The 20,344-nt window shown below is 40.2% G+C and overlaps 1 protein-coding gene across 4 annotated transcripts in view; it reads right to left on the bottom strand.

The window, feature by feature from the left end:
* DENND1A (DENN domain containing 1A) overlaps positions 1-20,344 on the bottom strand; it is a 552,302-nt gene that overhangs the window by 174,570 nt on the left and 357,388 nt on the right. The window lies entirely within an intron of this gene.

Below are 20,344 nucleotides of genomic sequence, written 5' to 3'. Positions count from 1 at the left end.
AATCACAATTAATTAACATATTCATAATTTCACAGGGTTACTTTTTCACTGTGTTTGGTAAGAACAGACCACACAGAGCGTTCAGATCTACTCTCTTAGCAAATTCCAAGTATGAAACAGTATTAGTAACTATAGTCACCATGCTGTACCTCAGATCTTTGGAACTTATTCATGTTATAATTGAAGTTTGTAACCTCTGACCAACATTTCCTCACAGGAAATACCTGTTGAATGAAGAAATCTTCTATTAGAGGATACTAATGAAGGAAAGTTATGACCAACCTAGATAGTATATTAAAACGCAGAGACATTACTTTGCCAACCAAGGTCCGTCTAGTCAAGGCTACGGTTTTTCCAGTGGTCATGTATGGATGTGAAAGTTGGACTGTGAAGAAAGCTGATCGCCGAAGAATTGATGCTTTTGAACTGTGGTGCTGGAGAAGACTCTTGAGAGTCCCTTGGACTGCAAGGACATCCAACCAGTCCACTCTAAAGGAGATCAATCCTGGGTGTTCATTGGAAGGACTGATGCTAAAGCTGAAACTCCAATACTTTGGCCACCTCATGCGACGAGTTGACTCACTGGAAAAGACTCTGATGCTGGGAGGAATTGGGGGCAGGAGGAGAAGGGGATGACAGAGAATGAGATGGCTAGATGGCATCACCGACTCAATGGACATGAGTTTGAGTGAACTCCGGGAGTTGGTGATGGACAGGGAGGCCTGGCGTGCTGTGATTCATGGGGTCGCAAAGAGTCGGACATGACTGAGCGACTGAACTGAACGATATGTTTTCATGTGTCAGAAGGATCAAATCCATGAGGGTCAAAGTCCACAACGCCTCTACACATAATACATAAGATACTCAACACAATCAGAGCCTGCCCATCTCCCCATTCAGCATTTTTCTTCCTACTGGGATTTTAAGAATGGTTTTTCGCAACATTTACTATTAGTTCAGACATTTCCCAGAAGGACAGACTGCTAAGCCAGATAGCCTGTGATGTCTGCTCCCTTGCTTCTGGGATTCAATGCATTGTTGTCTCACAAGGTAGGATGGCACACCAACACCAAGGAGACCCTGCAGCAGCATCTATACAGGCTGAGGGTTCTGGGCCTTTGGAAAAACATGGCATAAAAAAGCTCCAGTCCACACAGCTGTTAGCAGTGGCCTAGAAAATCAAGGCCATCTCTGAGCACGGACTGCTCTCTATCCAACTAGCATACTAAGCAGAGGTACTCCAGAGGCAAGGCAGCAAGCAGTCTCCAGGCTTATTTGAATCTGGACCTTTCTGAACCAGTTTTGCCTTGGACTCCCATAGACAGTCAGTTGCATGGTACAGCCCAATTTTAATGTAATCTGAACCAGTCCTGAGGTCACAATTAAACAAGATGCTGTCATTCATTCAGTGAAAAGTTACTGAGTATGTGCTATATATTGAACTCTGGGGCAGAAACAAACGTGAGGAAGGAAGAGTTTTTAGTCCCTACCCTGGAGGGGTTTGAAGAGAGGACACTAAAAGACAAAAATAACTCCCATATAACATGACGAGTGCTGCAAGAGAAGGATGAGCCATACGCTTTGAGAATACAAAGATTAGAGCAAGCAACTACTGAGGGAGGGTCAAGGAAAACTCGATTCTAGAAAGACCAGAAAACTGACTGGAGTTGGAAGAGACTGAAGACAGGACTGTAATGAGGAAGCCATAGCCAATTTTCCACTTTCACAGAAGAGAAGTACGGGGCCCAAACCACTAACAGCCTCACACAGGTGACTGGGGTACATACACATGCATATAATCTTCACTAAAACTTATATGGATTTTAAACAATTTTTCAAAAGTAGGTGCTAACTTTTATATTTCTGATAAAAGTGAAAACTGTTAGAATCTTTTGGGGGAAGATGGTGGTATTTAAAAGCATGCATCAAATGCCTTAAATTTTTATATACTCATGATTCAGAAATTCTACCTCTAGCAATTCATGGAATTTGAATAAATGAGACAGAGTTAGCTACAAATATGTCTATCATTGGGATTACCTGGTGGTTCAGTCCTCCTGCCAAGATAGGAGATGTGAGTTTGATCCCTGGGTTGGGAAGATCCCCTGGGATCCCCTGGAAAAGGAAATGGCAACCTGCTCCAGTATCCTTGGCTGGAAAAATGCCATGGACAGAGGAGCCTGGCAGCCTACAGTCCATGGGGTGGCAAACAATTGGACACAGCTTAGCAGCTAAACAACAACAATGTCCATTGTATAGTTTAAAATAATGCGTGTATTAGTCTCTCAGTTGTGTCCAACTCTTCCCAACCCCATGGACTGTATCCCATCAGGTTCCTCTGTCCATGGAATTCTCCAGGCAAGAGTACTGAAGTAGGTAGGTAGCCATTCTCTTCTCTAGGGGATCTCCCCAATCCAGGGATCAGACCTGGGTCTCCCACATTCCAGGCAGATTCTTCACCGTCTGAGCCACCAGGGAAGCCCTTAAAATAAAGCAAAAGTTGAAATTATCAGGATGGCTCAAATGGTAAAGAATCTATCAGTAATGCAGGAGACCCAGATTCGATCCCTGGGTCAGGAAGATGACCTGGAGAAGGGAACGGCTACCCTCTCCAGTACTCTTGCCTACAGAATTTCATGGACAGAGGAGCCTGGCAGGTTACAGTCCATGGGGTTGCAAAGAGTCAGACACAACTGAGTAACTAACACCTTCACTTCATATATTATGGTATAGATTCATACAATGAAATGGTAGTTCACACTTTAAAAAGAATGAATTTTGATGATTAAAATGGTCACACAATATCAATGGCTTTCTTTCGTTATTTTTTTTTTTACTATGATACAGAGTAATTAATGCATTATACTTTGTAAACTAGTATTATATGTATATTGTGTACAGTACATTTAATTAAAAAGTTCCATGAATTGATGCTTATCCATATTATTTGTGATATACTCTGATATTTCTTGTTCAACTCCATTTACAAAATGCGTGCTGTGACCCATTAAGTTGATTTTATGGTTTCACTAATGGGTGACTACTTGCAATTTAAAGAAAACCATTTTTAGGTTGTAAAGTAAAATCCCAATGGCATTTAGTAATCATGACCAAAGAGTCAAAATGCTTGGCACTCAATATACCCAGTAAATTATAGCTGTACTGTACAATGAATTTCTCCTGTCTCTTTTGAAAAAGGAACTCTGCTCTTCAGAGATCTTTGCTTTTCCAGGTACCTATACAAAGTGGAGTTAAATACTGAATAAATGAGTTTTCCAAGATCTATAGTTCCAGCCAGATGCATGTTTTGCTCTTTCTTTCACTCATTCACTCATTCCACAAACATTCAGCGAGTGCCCCTGTGCGCCATGCACTGTGCCAGGGCTATGTTCACAACCAGGTACAGCCTAAATGCTTAGGAGGGGAAAGAGTTACGATGTAGTAAGTGGTATAAAAGAGGTATGGAAAAAAAATGTTACGAAATCCCAGAGAAGGGAGTGCCAAATTGTGGGAGCATCATATTGACAGAAGAAGGCAATGGCAAGCCACTCCAGTACTACTGCCTAGAAAATCCCATGGACAGAGGAGCCTGGTGGGCTGCAGTCCGTGGGGTCGCTAAGGGTTGGACACGACTGAGCGACTTCAGTTTCTCTTTTCACTTTCACACATTGGAGAAGGAAATGGCAACCCACTCCAGTGTTCTTGCCTGGAGAATCCCAGGCACGGGGGAGCCTGGTGGGCTTCCGTCTATGGGGTCACACAGAGTCGGACATGACTGAAGTGACTTAGCAGCAGCATATTGACAGAAGTGACATTTGAGGGGGGCCTTATAGAACAAACAGGTTCAGCCATGCAGAGAAGCAAGGGCATCCTAACCAGAGGGAAGAGCGTGGAAAGAAACACAGAGAAGTGAGAGAGCATGAGGCCTTGGGGAATGGGATCATTCTGCTGGTGGCTGGGAGATGCGGTGTGAATAGTGAAGAGGCACAAGATGAGGCTGGGAGGTCGCCCGGGGTCAGCGTCCAGCTTGTGAAGAAATGGATGCTGCACAGAAGGACTGGAAACTACTCTGGCCTGGGGCACTGCGGATACCCTGTAAACAGTATCTTTCTTCTGTTGCCTTCTTCCCTTTCTCACATCAATGAAGATTGCTCAGGGTGGTTTCTCTCTCTCTTCACAGGCTTAGAAACCTCTTGGACATCCCTCCAAAATCTCACGAAGGAACAACAAGAAGTTTAAGTGATTTAATATGCAACATTAAATCATTTGTGATTTTTTTTTATCCAAAGAATATGGAAAAGAAACTACAGTCCTGAAGACATACAAACCATAAAGCCAAAAGCCAAGATTCAAGTGTTTCAGGAGAGAGGAGGAAAGATGATTTTTCCATCATAAAACTAGTAACAATCATATCACAGAAAATTTAGAAAATGTTAACTCATAACTTTACTATCCTAATATACCACTGTTGATAAGTTGGAAGTTCTTTTAAAAATCTTTTACTTCTGAGTATCTGGGTGTTTTTCTTCATTATAATTATAGTAAATATATCATTCAATATTCCACTTTTTTTCACTGAATTGTATTCTTAGCATTTCCTGTGTTGCCCACATTCTTCATCACCATTATTTTTTAGTGACTGTATGGAATACCAGTAGAATAAATCACCTTAAATACTTCCCTTAATTTTGGATATTAAGGTTGTTTCCAATTTGAGTTAACATAACGCTATTTGGTAAGGTGGCTTTCTCCATTTAGAGGTATTTGTCAGAAAAAAATCTTGAAAGTAGAATACATACAGTCAAAAGGGAATACATACTTTAATGTCCTATTACACACATCATCACATGCGAAAGCCTGATTCAGAACAGCATCAATCAGGTTATAGAAAGCATGAAGTAAAAGAATGGGGAGTGTAAAGAGATGGTAAGGGTCTTCATACACTCGTGCATACACAAAAACCTGTGAGTTTCAGGCCAAAGAATATAAGAAATGGCCTCAACAGAGCTTTGGGAAATCAGTGATAAAGTGTGGTATGTCCATATCACTGGAAGCCTGGAAGAGTTTGAGCTCTCTTTTACCAAGCTTTTTAAAAGCCCGACAAACTACCCACTGGCTAAACAGCATACACTTAACAGTCTTGAAGGAACAAGAGATGCTCTTTAAATTTTAAGAGGGAAACATGAAGAGTGCTAGTTAAATGGCTGTAGAGGGAGGGACATGATGTTTCTGTTCTCAGCATCCACACAGGCTTGAGATGAACATGAAGTCTATAAACAGGCCTTGACATCAATAAAAGACAGACTATTCTTGCCACATTCCTTCCCCCAAATCCACAGCTAGGGAACAATACAATATTGTCAGTGAAAGCAATACATCTGCAAGTTTCATGATCTCAGCACAACAGTGTTAACCGTGCCAACTTCCTCTTTTTTTTTTTTTTTAAGGTATAAAAAACCAACTATGATAAGATTACAAAATTTAAGACTAAACTGTCTAGGTAACTAGTAGAAAGCCAAAGCCACCCTGCCTGCAAAGTTACCCTTGACCCACATTCATAAATCATGTGAAAATCAGCAGAGCTGTTCTGAACGCTACTCAACGTTAGAACTTCTTTTAAACATTAATTTCTAAGTCCTCTTCCTTTTTAAAATTTACTGTAATCAAGTCATAACTAAAATACAGTAGAATGCATACATTTAAAAAGCACAATTCAATGAGTTTTGGCAAATATATACATCTGTGTAACCATCACCACAATCAAAAAACAGAACATTTCCTTCACCTCAAAATGTTCTTTGGTGCCCTTTTCAATCAGTTCCTGCATTCTCCATCCCAGGCCAGGGTAACTGCTGGCCTGATTTCATCTACTATCGACTAGTTTTATCTCTTTTAGATTTTATACACAGGAAATCATATAGTATATTCTCATATATGTATGGCTTTTTTTGCTCAGTGTAATATACTCAAGATTCATCCATATTGCATTGTGTATCATAAGTATGTTATAATGAATATATAATGAAAGACTCATGCAGTGAAAAATAGGGATAAAATACTATTTATCCATTTAGTAGCTGATGGACATTAGGGATATCACCAGGTACGGTTTACTACAAGTAAAGTTGCTATAAACACTCAGGTACAAACCTATTTGGATTATACATGTTCATTTATAAAATAATGGATAAATACCTAGGAATGGAATGATTGGATTATACTGTTGGTATACCTTTAACTTCAGAGAAAACTGCCAAACTGCTTTCCAAGGATTGTACCATTTTATGCTCCCACCACCAGTGATGAAAGTTTCAGATCAGTTGTTCTACATCCTTGCTAAGAACTGTTATTGTCAGTCTTTAAAACATTTTTTTAAAGTCAGGCATGATTTACTTACAATAAAATTTACCACCTTCGATAGCTAGTTTTATGAATTTTGAAGGATACATATAGCCATATAACCATCCACACAATCAAGATATAGAACAGTTCCATCATCCCCCAAATTTCCCTTGTACCCCTTTATAGTCAGCTCCTCCTCCCACCCTCTGCTCCTGACAACCACTAGCTTGATATCTCTCTTGATAGCTTTCCCTATTCCTAAATGTTAAATAAAAGGATTATTTCACTTAGCATAATGTGAGGGTACCCATTTTGTTAGATGGTACTCAGTTTCTTTTGATTGCCAAGTAGCACTCCGTTTTACGGGCATACCACTGTCCTCTACCAGTTGAAGGACATATGGAATGCTTCCAGTTTTTGGTGTTTATGAAGAAAGCGGTTAAATACATTCACATACATGTGTTAGTGTGCACGTAAGTTTTCATTTTCTTGGGTGTACACATGAGATTGGAATTACTTGGTCACACGGTAAACATTTGTTTAAGATATTCATTTTTAAGAAATGCATGGTCTTTTTATTTTAGCCATACCAGTACCTTCCTTGTGATGTTAACACACTCACAGAGCATCTTTCCCTGTGCTTATTGGCCATTTGAATATCTTTTATTGCTAAGTGTCTAAAGTAGGAAGTCAAGAAACACCTGGAGTAACAGGCAAATTTGGCCTTGGAGCACGGAATGAAGCAGGGCAAAGGCTAATAGAGTTTTGTCAAGAGAACGCACTGGTCATAGCAAACACCCTCTTCCAACAACACAAGAGAAGACTCTACACATGGACATCACCAGATGGTCAACACCGAAATCAGATTGATTATATTCTTTGCAGCCAAAGATGGAGAAGCTGTATACAGTTAGCGAAAACAAGACCAGGAGCTGACTGTGGCTCAGATCACGAACTCCTTATTGCGAAGTTCAGACTTAAATTGAAGAAAGTAGGGAAAACCACTAGACCATTCAGATATGACCTCAATCAAATCCCTTATGATTATACAGTGGAAGTGAGAAATAGATTTAAGGGACTAGATCTGATTGATAGAGTGCCTGATGAACTCTGGACGGAGGTTCGTGACATTGTACAGGAGACAGGGACCAAGACCATCCCCATGGAAAAGAAATGCAGAAGAGCGAAATGGCTGTCTGAGGAGGCCTTACAAATAGCTGTGAAAAGAAGAGAGGCGAAAAGCAAAGGAGAAAAGGAAAGATACAAGCATCTAAATGCAGAGTTCCAAAGAATAGCAAGGAGAGATAAGAAAGCCTTCCTCAGTGATCAATGCAAAGAAATAGAGGAAAACAACAGAATAGGAAAAACAAGAGAGCTCTTCAAGAAAATTAGAGATTCCAAGGGAACATTTCATGCAAAGATGGGCTCGATAAAGGACAGAAATGGTATGGACCTAACAGAAGCAGAAGATATTAAAAAGAGGTGGCAGGCATACACAGAAGAACTGTACAAAAAAGATCTTCACGACCAAGATAGTCACGATAATGTGATCACTGACCTAGAGCCAGACATCTTGGAATGTGAAGTCAAGTGGGCCTTAGAAAGCATCACTACTAACAAAGCTAGTGGAGGTGATGGAATTCCAGTTGAGCTATTTCAAGTCTTGAAAGATGATGCTGTGAAAGTGCTGCACTCAATATGCCAGCAGATTTGGAAAACTCAGCAGTGGCCACAGGACTGGAAGAGGTCAGTCTTCATTCCAATCCCAAAGAAAGGCAATGCCAAAGAATGCTCAAACTACCGCACAATTGCACTCATCTCACACGCTAGTAAAGTCATGCTCAAAATTCTCCAAGCCAGGCTTCAGCAGTATATAAACCGTGAACTCCCAGATGTTCAAGCAGGTTTTAGAAAAGGCAGAGGCACCAGAGATCAAATTGCCAACATCCGCTGGATCATGGAGAAAGCAAGAGAGTTTCAGAAAAACATCTATTTCTGCTTTATTGACTATGCCAAAGCCTTTGACTGTGTCGATCACAATAAACTGTGGAACATTCTGAAAGAGATGGGAATCCCAGACCACCTGACCTGCCTCTTGAGAAACCTGTATGCAGGTCAGGAAGCAACTGTTAGAACTGGACATGGAACAACAGACTGGTTCCAAATAGGAAAAGGTGTACGTCAAGGTTGTATATTGTCACCTTGCTTATTTAACTTATATGCAGAGTACATCATGAGGAACGCTGGGCTGGAAGAAGCACAAGCTGGAATCAAGATTGCCGGGAGAAATATCAATAACCTCAGATATGCAGATGACACTACCCTTATGGCAGAAAGTGAAGAGGAACTCAAAAGCCTCTTGATGAAAGTGAAAGAGGAGAGTGAAAAGGTTGGCTTGAAGCTCAACATTCAGAAAACAAAGATCATGGCATCTGGTCCCATCACTTCATGGGAAATAGATGGAAAAACAGTGGAAACAGTGTCAGACTTCGTTTTTTTGGGCTCCAAAATCACTGCAGATGCTGATTGCAGCCATGAAATTAAAAGACGCTTGCTCCTTGGAAGGAAAGTTATGACCAACCTTGATAGTATATTAAAAAGCAGAGACAACACTGCCAACCAAGGTCCGTCTAGTCAAGGCAATGGTTTTTCCCGTGGTCATGTATGGATGTGAGAGTTGGACTGTGAAGAAGGCTGATCGCCGAAGAATCGATGCTTTTGAACTGTGGTGTTGGAGAAGACTCTTGAGAGTCCCTTATACTGCAAGGAGATCCAACCAGTCCATTCTAGAGGAGATCAATCCTGGATGTTCATTGGAGGGACTGATGCTAAAGCTGAAACTGCAATACTTTGGCCACCTCATGAGACGAGTTGACTCACTGGAAAAGACTCTGATGCTGGGAAAGGTTGGGGGCGGGAGGAGAAGGGGACGACGGAGAATGAGATGGCTGGATGGCATCACCGACTCGATGGACATGAGTTTGAGTGAACTCCAGGAGTTGGTGATGGACAGGGAGGCCTGGCGTGCTGTGATTCATGGGGTCGCGGAGAGTCGGACACGACTGAGCGACTGAACTGAACTGAACTGTCTCTTCAAGAGACACTTCTTCCATTTGTTTAGGTCTCTTTTGCTTACTTTTTAACTGGGCTGTTGTCTTATTCAGTTTACGGGTTCTTTATTCTGGGGAGAAAGTCCTTTTGCAGATATAAGTATCAAGAATATTTTCTCTCAGTCTGTGGCTTGCCCCTTTATTCTTAAAATAGTGACTTTTGAATAGAATCAATTTTTACGTTTTATGAGGTTCAATTATGACTTCTTTTATGAAGTGTGTTTTATGTCTTGACTAAGGAAACTTTGCCTACCTCAAGTTCACGAAGATTTCCCCCTATATTTTCCTCTATTCATTTTACAGTTTTTGCCTCTAAGGTTAGGTCTATAATCCATTTTGGGCTAATATTTGCATGAGGTAAAAGTCAATGTTCATTTTTTCCCACATAGATATCCAGTTCTTCCAGTAGCATTTGTTGAAGAAAACGATCCTTTCTCAGTTGAATTACTTTGGCATATTTATTGAAGATCAATAAACCGCTTATGTTTGGGTCTAATTTCCGAACTATTTCTTCTGTTCTATTGAACTCTTTTTACCTACAATGTTGATCTACATTTACTATAACTTTATTGTAAGTCTTAAAAGTAGGTAATTCAAGTCCTACAACTTTGTTCTTTTTCAACATTGTTTTGGCTATTCTAGATCTTTCGCATATTCATGTACATTTTAGAATCAGCTTTAGTTGTTTTTTTCTTTTTTAAGCCATCTGGAATTTGGGCTGGGATTACATTGAATCTATAGATCAATTTAGGAAAAATTAACATCTTAAAAATATTGAGTCTTCCAGTCCAAAAAGTGGAATATCTTTCCATTTGTTTAGGTCTTTTAAATTATTTTCTCAGAAATGTTTCATAGCTTTCAGTATACAAATCTTGCACATATTTTGTTAAATTTATTCCTAAGTATTTTGTGTTTTATATGCTATTTTAAATGGTACTTTAAAATATTTCATTTTCAATTGCTCATTGCTACTATAAAGAAATACAGTTGGTTTTGTACAGTAACCTTATCCTGTACCTTTGCTAAATTTATGAGATTTCCCCCTTAGGATTTTCCATATACATGATCATGTTGTCTGAGTAAAGACAATTTTTCCCTTCTTTCTAATCTTTAGTGCTTTTATTTCTTTTACTTTTCTTAGTGAATGGTTAGAAACTCAGTACAATGTTGAATAGAAATGGGCAGACACCCTTTTTTTGTTCTCATTCTCAAGTGTAAAGCATTGTCTTTCACCACTAAGTATGATGTTAGTGGTAAGTTCTTCCTACATGCTCTTTATCACAATGAGGATACCTACGTTTGCTAAGAGCTTTCATCAAGGATAGATATTTAATTTTTCCTAAAATCCTTTTTTGGGGGGGTTTATGTTTTGATACTGCTTTCCTTTTTCGGTCTTGATATGATAAATTACATTGATTTATTTTCAAATATTTAACCAGTCTGTACACATTTGATTATGATATACTGTCCGTTTTATATACTGTTAGATTCAATTTGCTAATATTTTGTTAAAGATTTTTACATCTATATTTATTAGGTATATTGGTCAATAGCTTTCTTTTCTTTGATTTTCATGTCAGGGTAAAGCTGACCTCAAACAATAAAGTGAAAGGTGTTCCTTTCCTATTTTCTGAAAATGTTAGTGTAAGATGTATCCTTAAAGATATGATAGAATTAATCAGTGAAGCTATCTGGGACTGGAGTTTTCTTTGTGGGAAAAGTTTTAACTACAAATTTCTTTAATAGAAACAGTAATATTTTTCTATTTTCTCTTCCTTCTTCAGTCACTTTATATAACTTGTGTATTTCAAAGTATTTGTCCATTTCATCCAATTTGTCAAAATTACAAGCATCAAGTTGTTCCTTATATTGCCTTAATTCCTTTTTTTCTCTCACAGTAAAGTTGCAGTGACAGTAGAGAGATTGCCCATGTACTCCTCACCCAATTTCTGCTTCCCATATCTCACGTTATCATGGCCCATGTCGAAACTAAGAAACTGACACCGGTATATTATTATTAACTGAACTCCACACTATATTGTGATTTCACCAGGTTTTCCATGAGTGTGTCTTTTCTAACCTAGGATCCAATTCAGAATTCCACACTATATTTTATTGTCATGTCCCTTTAGTCTCCTCTGGTCTGTGACAGTTCCCCAGTCTTTCCTATGTTTTTATGACCCATAGCTTATTTATTTATTTTGTTCTGAACTGGACAGCATGTGGGATTTTAGTTCCACCTGCAGTATAAGTACAGAGCCTTAACCACTAGACTGCCAGGCAAGTCCCTGGCCTTGATAGTTTTGAGAAGTACCTGATAGATGGTCCCTCAATTTGAGTTTATCTGAAGGTTTTGTCATGATTTGACTGGGTTTCTGGAAATAATATCACAAAAGTGACGTATCCTCTTCATCACATCATATCAAAGTTACACAATAGTCACATGACATTACTTGGTTAAGGTAGTTTCTGCCATTTCTCCACTAAAGTTCTCTCTTTCCCTTCACATACTTTAGTTTTTGAAAGTGAGTCACTAAGTCCAGCCCACACTTAAGTGTGTAAGTGTGTGTGGGGGGGGTGGGGGTGGGGTGATGGATAGTAAGCTCTTTCTTCTAAACAGGATAGTATCTACAGATATTATTTAGAAATATTCTATAAGGGAGATTTGTCTTTTCTTCTCTTCCTTCCAATGCTCTTCGTTAGTGTTTGTATGGTATATCCTCTCTATTCTTCTACCTTTCATCTATCTGACTATATATTTACAGTGGAATTCTCATAGACAGCATATAATTGAGTCTTTTAAAGAGTAATTTAATATCCTCCAATAAGTGGATTACTTAGACCATGCACATTTAATGTAATGATCAATAAGGCTGGCTAAGTCTATCATCTTGCTAAATTTTCTATTTGCTCCATCTGTGTTTGGTTCCTTTATTTACCCCCCACCCTCGCCAAATCTTTTGGATCTTCATATTATTGGCTTATTAGCTATATATCACTGTTTCATTTTTTTTCCTTAGTGGCTCCTCAAAGGTTGACAATACACATTGTTAATAGCATAATTTCGAATAACATTATACCACTTTATACAGAATGTAAGAACCTTAGCACAGTATACTTCCATTTTCTACCTGTCTTTTGTGCTACTGAGTTCATACATTTTACTTTCACATATAGCACATAATACACAGCTATTCAGTTCAGTTCAGTCGTTCAGTCGTGTCCAACTCTCCGCGACCCCATGAATCACAGCACGCCAGGCCTCCCTGTCCATCACCAACTCCCGGAGTTCACTCAAACTCATGTCCACAGAGTCGGTGATGCCATCCAGCCATCTCATTCTCTGTCGTCCCCTTCTCCTCCTGCCCCCAAACTTTCCCAGCATCAGAGTCTTTTCCAGTGAGTCAACTCGTCGCATGAGGTGGCCAAAGTATTGCAGTTTCAGCTTTAGCATCAGTCCTTCCAATGAACACCCAGGATTGATCTCCTTTAGAATGGACTGGTTGGATCTCCTTGCGGTCCAAGGGACTCTCAAGAGTCTTCTCCAGCACCACAGTTCAAAAGCATCAATTCTTTGGTGCTGAGCTTTCTTCACAGTCCAACTCTCACATCCATACATGACCACGGGAAAAACCATAGCCTTCACTAGATGGACCTTTGTTGGCAAAGTAATGTCTCTGCTTTCTGGTATACTATCAAGGTTGGTCATAACTTTCCTTCCAAGGAGTAAGTGTCTTTTAATTTCATGGCTGCAATCAGCATCTGCAGTGATTTTGGAGCCCAAAAAAATAAAGTCTGATACTGTTTCCACTGTTTTTCCATCTATTTCCCATGAAGTGATGGGACCAGATGCTGTGATCTTCGTTTTCTGAATGTTGAGCTTCAAGCCAACCTTTTCACTCTCCTCTTTCCCTTTCATCAAGAGGCTTTTGAGTTCCTCTTCACTTTCTGCCATAAGGGTAGTGTCATCTGCATATCTGAGGTTATTGATATTTCTCCCAGCAATCTTGATTCCAGCTTGTGCTTCTTCCAGCCCAGCGTTCCTCATGATGTACTCTGCATACAAGTTAAATAAGCAAGGTGACAATATACAGCCTTGACGTACTCCTTTTCCTATTCGAAACCAGTCTGTTGTTATTTACTTTAAATATTCAATTATCTTTCATAGAAATTAAAAGTGAGAAAGAGTCCCTTCCATTTACTCACATATTGACTACTTTTGGTACTCTTCACTCCTCACTGTTCATGTTTCTCTATGGTATCATTACTCTCCCAGGTGAAGAACTTCCTTTAATGTTTCTTATAGCACAGGCAATGCCAAAGAATGCTCAAACTACTGCACAATTGCACTCATCTCACACGCTAGTAAAGTCATGCTCAAAATTCTCCAAGCCAGGCTTCTGCAATACATGAACCATGAACTTCCAGATGTTCAAGCTGGTTTTAGAAAAGGCAGAGGAACCAGAGATCAAATTGCCAACATCTGCTGGATCATGGGAAAAGCAAGAGAGTTCCAGAAAAACATATATTTCTGCTTTATTGACTATGCCAAAGCCTTTGACTGTGTGGATCACAATAAACTGTGGAACCTTCTGAAAGAGATGGGAATATCAGACCACCTGACCTGCCTCTTGAGAAACCTATATGCAGGTCAGGAAGCAACAGTTAGAACTGGACATGGAACAACAGACTGGTTCCAAATAGGACAAGGAGTACGTCAAGGCTGTATATTGTCACCCTGCTTTATTTAACTTATATGCAGAGTACCTCATGAGGAACGCTGGGCTGGAAGAAGCACAAGCTGGAATCAAGATTGCCGGGAGAAATAGCAATAACCTCAGATATGCAGATGACACCACCCTTATGGCAGAAAGCGAAGAGGAACTCAAAAGCCTCTTGATGAAAGCGAAAGAGGAGAGTGAAAAAGTTGGCTTAAAGCTCAACATTCAGAAAATGAAGATCATGGCATCTGGTCCCATCACTTCATGGGAAATAGATGGGGAAACAGTGGAAACAGTGTCAGATTTTATTTTTTTGGGCTCCAAAATCACTGCGGATGCTGATTGCAACCATGAAATTAAAAGATGCTTACTCCTTGGAAGGAAAGTTATGACCAACGTAGACAGCATATTAAAAAGCAGAGACAACACTTTGCCAACAAAGGTCCGTCTAGTCAAGGCTATGGTTTTTCCAGTGGTCATGTATGGATGTGAGACTTGGACTGTGAAGAAACCTCAGCACCAAAGAATTGATGCTTTTGAACTGTGGTGTTGGAGAAGACTCTTGAGAGTCCCTTGGACTGCAAGGAGATCCAACCAGTCCATTCTAAGGGAGATCAGTCCTGGGTGTTTATTGGAAGGACTATGTTGAAGCTGAAACTCCAATACTTTGGCCACTTCATGCGAAGAGCTGACTCACTGGAAAAGACTCCGATGCTGGGAGGGATTGGGGGCGGGAGGAGAAGGGGACGACAGAGAATGAGATGGCTGGATGGCATCACCGACTTTGTGGACATGAGTTTGAGTGAACTCCGGGAGTTGGTGATGGACAGGGAGGCCTGGCGTGCTGTGATTCATGGGGTCACAAAGAGTTGGACATGACTCAGCAACTGAACTGAACTGAACTGATAGTGCAGGTCTGCTGACAATGACTCCTCTCACTTTTATTTTTCTGAAGAAGTTTTAAATTTTGCCTTTATTTTAGAAGGATATTTTCACTGGATATAGATTTTGAGGATGACAAACATTTTCTTCGTTACTTCAAAAATGTCATTCCATTCTCTTCTGGTTCATGTTGTTTCTTACAAGAAGTCTTCTGTCATCAATTCTTTCTTTTATATAATGTATCTTTTTTCTTTAGCTAATGTTAAACTTTTCTTTGTATTACTTGTTATTATGATACACTTTTGTGTGGTTTGCTGGGAGTGATTGGGGGTGGGAGGAGACGGGGACGACAGCGAATGAGATGGCTGGATGGCATCACCAACTCGATGGACATGAGTTTGAGTGAACTCCGGGAGTTGGTGATGGACAGGGAGACCTGGCGTGCTGTGATTCATGGGGTCGCAAAGAGTCGGACACAACTGAGCGACTGAACTGAACTGAACTGATTAGGCTCAAGATTCATTGAGTTTCCTGAAACTCTGAGTTTATTATTTTCATTAAAATAAAAAAAAATGACCATAATCTAATTAAATACTTTTTCTGTCCCTCTCCTCCTTCCTCTTCTTCTAGTTCTCTAATTACACATATGTTAGTCCTCTCGATATTACACTAATGGCTCCTCAAGGTTCTTTTTACTTTCTATGCTTTTTCAGTCTTTTCCTTTCTATGCTTTATAATGGATAGTTTTTTTTGCTATGTCTTCAAGTTCATTGATCACTTATGCTTGAGCATCTAATATCCTTTTTATCTTATCAGTGAAAATTTTATTTCAGGTTATTATATTTTTCACCTCTAGATAGTCCCTTTCATTCTTTTTATATCTTCCATTTCTCTCCTAATTCAGTTCAAGTCTTTCTTTAAATTCATGAGCATACTTATAACTTTTATAATGTCTCCCTTAAGGTTCTCATCTGCTAATTCCATCATATCTGTCATTTTTGAGTTTGTTTCTATTAACTATATTTTGTCTTGGTTATAGATTACATCATTTCTGATTCTAAATATATTTAGTATTTTTTGATAGGATGCTAGATACTGTGAATGTTACATTGTTGGGTGTTAGATTTTTAGTCTCTTTTAAAAGTGCGTAGAAGTTTGTTTTGACAAGTTCATTTTCCTGTATATCAGGTTGATCCTGATAAGTTTTAAAAAGAAACGGTTTTACTTAAAACTTTTTACTGAAGTTTAACACACATACATAGACAAAAGTACACATATCACTCATGTCCTGCTTGACAAATTCTTGCTCATGTACCTGGCACTCAGATCAAAACCCAGCACATTACCAGCATCAGTCAAGCCCTCTCTTTTGCTCCTCAAGGCTTGATTTTTAAGCTATATGAGGGCAGGGCTAAAATTACCTTTATTCTAGAGATAATTTAGACTACTCCACCAGGGCATGGCCTCTGGGGTCTCTAATGATTGCCTGAGTGATCAACAAGCTCTCCTTACTTTGGCTGGCTAGAGCTTGAATGACTCCTACTCTGTGGGAGCTCCCCTCTACACATGGGCAGATCTGTCGATAGCAGATGAGCCAAGAGGACTCAGTTTAGATTTTTTTGCTGAGTAGCTCCCTTGTATCTGGTACTCTGACCCACAAATTTAAACCACCTCCCCCTCAAACTCAGATCTCTAACCCCTTGATTCAGCAAGACTGTTGTGCTTCACTGGGGAGTCCCCTCTAGCAACAGAGTTTAGAAAATGCTTCAAGGCGGAAAGCCAGGAGGATCAGAGGCTTCATCTCTATTGCTTCCTTTCTCTCAGGGATTATATTCCTGCACTGCCTGTTGTCCAATATGTGAAAACAGTTGTTTTCATATTTTCCCAGAGTTTTATTTGTAAATGGAGGGAGGAGAAATTCAGTTCCAATTATTCCATCGTGGCTAGAAGCAGAACAAAGGCCTCTTTTAATAAAATTTCCAGCATGGATGCCATGTTTTGCAAGATTTCATCTACCAAAATAACCCAATCCATATGTCCCTTCCATCCTTCCATCTATCTATTCAGTGGCTGCTACATCCCTCAGAAACAAAGATGAATAAAACTTGATTCCTGCCCTCAAAGAACTCACAATTAAAAGGGAAAGCCAGAAATGTTATACTACTGACTGGTAAGTGTAATTTTATAAGCAATACAGGGGCTTCTGAGAACAAAGAGAAAGGTACAGTCAAATCTATTAAGAGAGGTCAGAGAAGGTTTTTACAGCCTTACATTTAGCCTAAGTCTTATAAAATGAATAGAGATTAACAGATGGAATAGAACATTCGGGACAAAAGAAACTGAATGCAAAGTATAAAGTAATGAAACAACATGTAAACTTGGGAGAATCATTAACTCCAAACACCTATAACATAGGGTTTGAAGCAGGGAGAGGAAAGAGCTAAAGTTACAGGGGGAAAAAATGGGAGGATCCTATCAAAAAGGAGGGCCCTGCATGCCATGCTGACCATCATTCACATCCATAATTCATCATCATTGACTCCAGTACAGAATTTTATACATATTATGTTCATTACATTTAATTCTCACCACCACCTTATAAGGAAACTAAGCCTCAGAGAGCTTACATAATTTTGTCCAAGATCATATGATAAATAAGTGAAGAAGCCAGAAACTAAATGAAGGTCTATCTTATTCCAAAACCAACAAAAGAAACTTGCCTCTAATCTATAGGAACTGGGAAGTTATAGAAGGATTATTTTTGTTTTCAGAAGTTGTTTTTTGTTCTTAAAATTGTGTTCATTGATGAAATGGTTTTCAGTTGGAGGAAATAAACTTAAATTTATATTTTGGAAAGGGCTCTCTGGTACAAGAGTAACAAGGGCTGGCATCTGAAGAACCAGTTCAGAGGCTGCTGGAAACAGTGCAGGAGAGGAATAAGAGCTTGGGTTAGGTGGTGTTTAGGATGGATGGTGAAGACAATTTGAGAAACTTTAAGAAGCAGAATCTGTCAGATGCAGTAAACAAGCAGCTTTGACAAAAGGGGAGATGGTTAGGTCAGCTGGACGTACTGATACACTGAAAGGACACAGTTCTGTGCAGAGTTCACGTGCAGAGGACGAAGGTTTGCTGGATGAGATTCCTCCCTCTCAAGGACTTAACAGCACACAGCCTCAAGGAAGGCAAGCACCTTTCAACACTAGATGGTGGGGACATCATGAGTGCCCAGTGCTTCAGTCCCAACTGCTACTGGTTCTGCTGCCACAGGCCCAGCATCCAGATCTGAGACTTGGAGGGTCATTGAAGGTGAGATGAAACAAGAAGTTGTCAGTACCAGTGGCAAAGCACAGTGACCCCAGTGGCTTTGTATGCTGATGGCCAAACTCTGTTGGCTGCGGCAGACAATCTGGAACAAGTATGGCAGGTGACCATCGACACCTGCTAAGAGCTTTAAAAACAATAAAACTTATTTTATTTTTTAAAAAATCAAAACGATGAATCCCACCGAATCACAGTTAACTACTGTACGGATCACATTCCCTCCTTATGACTATATTGGAATCTTTGATGAGTCTAGAGCACCATTCTGGAAACCACTGCTGTAGAACCCTTCACAAACCTTGTGAATGAGAGGTCCTTTTCATGCAGGCTGAGAACTGTTAGGATAAGGAGGGAACCAACTGTCTTCTAACTCTGCCTGTACTTATTGACACTGATCGTATTAAAGACAAATGCAGGTACCATTTATCATACACTGACAACATGTGAACATGGTGCCAAGCATCTGATGAACACCACAATCTCATTTACTTGCCACGACAATCTAATGATAGGCCTAGTACTCCTCTTTTAAGGATGGGAAACTGAAGCTCAGCAAGAGAAAACAACTTGCTCATAGTTGTTCTTTTGATCAGGAACCAAAGATTTGGATCCCTGATCATTTAAAAGGCATCTTGGAATGTGGCATCTTCAGGAGGCCTCCATTATCCTCCCCCTGGGCAAATCTGTGTCTGATTCTTATTTTCTTTTGGCCTCTAATATGCTATACCCTGAGATATGTGTAATTTACATGTTTGTTTCCCCTAGTGGAATATGCTCTTTGAAGGAAAGGACTAGACCTGCTTTGTCTTTGCTATTTGAAGTGCAGCACCGGGTCAGAGCACCACCTATGGGACAGATGGTCCACTCCATGGTTTCTGAGCCATCAGTCACTCATCCCCAGCTGCCTGGGGCTCTTAGCTATTCCTTGTACCTCACATACCCCAGGTTTATGTTCTACATTTGCTCAGCAACTACAAGGTCCATACCTAAGACATCCATGACTTAAAGAGAGAACTTTTCCACTGAAAGGGAAGTGGAATAGAAACCTCAAATTCCTTGGATCAAAAGAACTCAAATTACAGCCAAGAGGTCCAAAGAAACCAACCACATACTCCGTCCTGATCAACAGCAAACCTCACAGGGCTGGCATTTTCATTTTTCCTATGCTGTCATCTCTCTCTGCCTCAGAGGGGGGCCATGTACACAAAATGGAGGCAGCACGGGCTGGGCGTCATCCATACCAGGCTCAACCACAGTTCTGCCCTTACCAGCTTTATGGTTGGTGGCAAGACATGCACCCCTCGAGCATCTTTTCTCCCTCACCTACTCCATGGAGCTAGGATGCCAACTGAATGAGACCCCAGATGCAGGGTGCACCTAGAGGGACACTGGGGCCAGTGGCTCTGGAGTGACAGAGCTGGGTTCACTTCTATGGCTCCCCTTCTTTTTAGCTCTGTGGGTAAAGTGAGGATAAGATAAATACCTTCCAAAAGGTGTGAAGCGTAAATGGAAGGAAAATGATGAGTGTTTAGCGTGTAAAAGTCAGTGAATTGTACCACTGTTCAACTATGGTACAAGTAACTCATCCTAACAAATGACCCTCCAAAACCTCGCAGTAAATTAAGAGCAGAGGAGTCTGAAACCCTGCTGCCAACCATTCATCAACAAGCAGCAACCTCCCCCGGGCAGCTAACCCCCAAGGGCCACTGGGACTCCTGGCAGTGATGTAGGGCAGTGCCCATCGGCCACTAAGCAAACCCAGACCTGCATACTGCACACGGTTAGGAGCACCCATCCCTTCCAGTCTGGAAGCCAGCATGACTCTATACACTTTCTCTCAAGCAGAGTCATGGACATTAAACCACAAACATTAGAACTGTACTTCCAAGGGGACCCGGATCCTCCTCATTTGTATGAATGATGGGGGAGACTGGGTCTACTTCAAATAGCCACCCACAAGGCAGCTCT

The sequence above is a fragment of the Moschus berezovskii genome, chromosome 11, assembly GCF_049115385.1.
Source record: "Moschus berezovskii isolate FMDL1 chromosome 11, NW_MosBer_1.0, whole genome shotgun sequence".
Lineage (NCBI taxonomy): Eukaryota > Metazoa > Chordata > Mammalia > Artiodactyla > Moschidae > Moschus > Moschus berezovskii.
This window is presented reverse-complemented; position numbering and strand designations above follow the sequence as displayed.